The following is a 4,299-nucleotide window of genomic DNA, read 5'->3' on the forward strand; positions in this document are numbered from 1 at the left end:
ACACTTTCAGGCAGCACTTCGCATTCCACATTGGCGTGCTGCTATGGAGCAGGAGATCCATGCTCTTCAGCAGAACAACACTTGGCGTCTGGTTTGACCTTCATCTGGTGTCAATATCATTGATTCTAAATTTGTATTTAAGGTGAAGAAACATGCTGATGGCTCCATTGAGAGGTATAAGGCACGCTTGGTTGCAAAGGGATTCAAACAACGGTATGGCATTGATTACGAAGACACGTTCAGTCCTGTTATTAAACCAACTACTATTCGTGTTCTTCTTTCCTTGGCTGTTACTCGAGGATGGTCACTTCGACAGCTTGACGTTCAGAATGCTTTTCTCCATGGAGTTCTGGAAGAAGAGGTCTATATGCGTCAGCCGCCAGGGTTTGTTGATCCTGATCAGCCACATCATTTGTGTCGTCTTGTCAAGGCTCTCTATGGGTTGAAGCAGGCCCCTCGTGCATGGCATGCACGTCATGGAGCTGCTCTTCGTGCGCATGGTTTTGTGCCTTCTACAGCGGATACGTCTCTGTTTATTCTTCAACGGCCTGAGGTGACTATGTACATTCTGGTCTACGTTGATGATATCATTCTTGTCAGTTCATCTGCTGTTGCTACGGACCGGCTTGTGTCCTCTCTTGGTGCTGAGTTTGCTATTAAGGATCTTGGGAGACTCCATTATTTCCTGGGTTTGGAGGTGCTTCATTCTGATGGTGGTCTGGCCCTTTCTCAGAGGAAGTACTCTCAGGATCTTCTACGTCGTGCTGGTATGTTGCAGTGCAAGATTGCCACAACTCCTATGTCTGCCACAAACAAGCTGACAGCTTTTGATGGTGACTTGCTCTCTCCTGAGGATGCTACGGAGTATCGCAGTATTATTGGTGGGCTGCAGTACTTGCTCGTTACTCGACCAGACATATCTTTTACGGTCAACCGTGTGTGCCAGTACCTTCATGCACCTCGTGGACCTCACTGGTCCGCTGTTAAGCGCATCTTGCGCTATGTTCGTCACACCGGTTCATATGGTCTCTATCTTCGGCCTGCATCTTCTGGACTGATCTCAGCCTTTTCTGATGCTGATTGGGCTGGTTGTCCTGATGATCGGCGATCCACGGGGGGACATGCTGTGTTCTTTGGACCTAACTTGATCGCCTGGCAAGCTCGCAAGCAAGCTACAGTGTCCCGGAGTAGTACTGAAGCTGAGTACAAAGCAGTTGCTAATGCCACAGCTGAGATCATATGGGTGCAGTCATTACTTCGAGAGTTGAAGGTCTCTCCCACTCAGTCGCCTGTCCTTTGGTGTGACAACACCGGTGCCACATATCTTTCATCTAATCCGGTATTTCATGCCCGAACGAAGCACATCGAAGTTGACTATCATTTTGTCACGGAACGCGTTGCAAAGAAGCTTCTTCAGATCAAGTTTGTTTCTTCTAAGGATCAGCTTGCTGATATCTTCACTAAACCTTTGCTCTTGCCTTTTTTTGAAGGATGTCGACACAATCTTAACCTTCTGAGTATTTCAGGATATAGTTAAGATTGAGGGAGGGTGTTAGACTAAGTATATATTAGATATACGTGTTGTAACATAACTTGTATTTGTACGGTCCCTCTTATAAATATATGACAGCCGTACCCACCAAGGGTATCGTGCATTGTTTCAAACCCTAATACGTTTAACATATCGAATCAAAGCGTCTTATGCCTCACGGAACGCCACAGAGGAATAGAGTGTCCAAGAGACGTAAATGGACCTTGTTAGACACTATAAGATAGATTGATAGGCATGCATGGGATGCCCAGCCGAAGAGAGTGAATGTACTACCGGATCAAAGCGTCTAACCCAGAGGCACCTGCATGTGCCCAAGATTTAGCTTCGTCCTAGATCGCCAAAACCAAACGTTGGGTGGTGGGGTGTGTTAGAGATAATCTTGGCATGGGAGACTCAGGCGTGTGGCCTGGCGCATGATGCGGCCGAGCATGGGCGAAGCAGCCGGATCGTGGGCTGTTTGTTGGCTGCATGCATGGTTGTTAGCTGCATGTATGTGTGCTAGCCGAGTTGTACATTAGTGGACTTAGTGTGTGCGTGCATGTAGTTAGCTAGTTGGTGGTGTGTGGCCACTGGCCTGGGTGCGTGAGTGTGCTATATAATGTGTACTTGGCTGTGAGGCCAGCGAGGGGAGCCAGCTATGTAGCCGGTGCAGAGTTCGTGCTCTGGAAAGAAAAGAAACGGGGCTGTGTTCAGCCGGGTGAAAAAATTCCAGTGTATCCTATTCCTTCTTCTACCTTTAGTTTTGAGTGAGAGAGGGAGAGCGGCAACAACATTTGGTATCAGAGCTTGGTGTCTCGGGCGTGCTTGCCGCGTCGGAGGCGTGGCAGCGATGGCGGCGCTCGCCGGCGGCTGCGCGTTGGAGCCCTGGGTCGTGTGTCGGCCTATGGAGGTGTGCGGCGCTGTGGCTGCCATGGCGCGTGGCGGAGGCGGCGGGCGGTGACGTCGTACGTGCGGCGACCGCGGAGGCCGCCGAGGCGCTGCGTGGTGGCGCGGCGGCGCAACACGGCATGGCGGCATGGAGGCCGCGGCGGTGCAGGGAAATAAGACGCGGCGGCGAGCCGGGTGCGACCGGTGCGTGTTATGGGTGCGCACTGGACGTGTTGGGCGCGTCGGGACCGCGGGAGTGGACCGCGTCGAGGCACTGGACCTGGTTGCGCAGATCGCGTACGTGCGCGGCGGGAGCGCGGGCCGGGAGCGCGGGGACGTGGGGAGTGCGCGCGAAGGGCACGGCGGTCGCGGAGACGAGGAGGTCGCGAAGGACCTGCGTGGTGGCGCAGAGGTCGCGACGGCTCGGGGCGACAACCGTGGAAGGTGCATGGCACGTAGGCGCGGCATGGCGGCTGCCATGGCGGACGCGGAGGCGGCACGCATTGAGCGTTTGGTGTGAACGGGCTCGTCGGGCGCGACGGGTGCGCGCGGGACGTGAGGGACGCACTGGTGCGGTCGGGCTCGTCGGGCGCGTCGGGTGCGCGCGGGACGTGCGGGACGCAGTGGGACGCCAGACGTGTATCGCCGACGGAGAAGGAGCTCGGCGTGTATCACTGGAGTCGTGACGGAGCACAGTGCGACCGGCGTCGGTGCGCCAGGTCGGGTCCACGGGCTGACTCACGGCTGTGACAACGATAACGACGCCAGCTGGATCAACTCCGACAACGGCAGGCACACGGTGCGTCGCAACGGGCGCGGAGGCGTGTGATGATGTCGAGCGAAGACATTCAAGACGACGGTCGACGATGAGCCAGTGTCAAGATTAAGGGGGAAAATTGTTAGAGATAATCTTGGCATGGAAGACTCAGGCGTGTGGCCTGGCGCATGATGCGGCCGAGCATGGGCGAAGCAGCCGGATCGTGGGCTGTTTGTTGGCTGCATGCATGGTTGTTAGCTGCATGTATATGTGCTAGCCGAGTTGTACGTTAGTGGACTTAGTGTGTGCGTGCATGTAGTTAGCTAGTTGGTGGTGTGTGGCCACTGGCCTGGGTGCGTGAGTGTGCTATATAATGTGTACTTGGCTGTGAGGCCAGCGAGGGGAGCCAGCTATGTAGCCGGTGCAGAGTTCGTGCTCTGGAAAGAAAAGAAACGAGGCTGTGTTCAGCCGGGTGAAAAAATTCCAGTGTATCCTATTCCTTCTTCTACCTCTAGTTTTGAGTGAGAGAGGGAGAGCGGCAACAACAGGGTGCTCATCATCGAAAATGCAACGGTCGCGAAGCCGCCAGATAGACGATGCCATTAGGATTGCAAGTGAAGCAATACCCTTTCCAAGGCCGGCAGGTGAGACGTCGATGATGGAGGCACACCGGGGGAGCAAGTCCTTGTAGCCGGCAGGCATAACGTCGATTGCACGGCACCAGGTGAGCAAATCATGCCAGACCTGCTGAGAGAACAGATAGCCGATGATGATGCGATCAGCATGCAGCAGGCCATGGCGAGCAAGCATGGCCGAGGTTCAAACATTACGCACAAGAGGGGGGCTGGGATGGAACAGGTGAATAACCCACCATAACAGGAGCTCGCCTAGTAGGCTCCGTTACTGGTCCAGCACCAGGAGAGTTGGTCGGGCATGGACTACCACCGTGCGCATGCCCCAGCTAGTCCTCAGCTAAACGAGCTCCGGGAGAGGAAAGTGGTGGCGACATCATTGTTGATGTCAAAAGATGATTGGTGCAGATATGGTTGCTGTTGTAGATTGTCGACCACTGATTTGTTCGCTTAGGAGTTTTTTTCTTTTCTTTTTAGTCCACTAAGGCATA

This window comes from Triticum aestivum, chromosome 6B (assembly GCF_018294505.1).
Source record: "Triticum aestivum cultivar Chinese Spring chromosome 6B, IWGSC CS RefSeq v2.1, whole genome shotgun sequence".
Lineage (NCBI taxonomy): Eukaryota > Viridiplantae > Streptophyta > Magnoliopsida > Poales > Poaceae > Triticum > Triticum aestivum.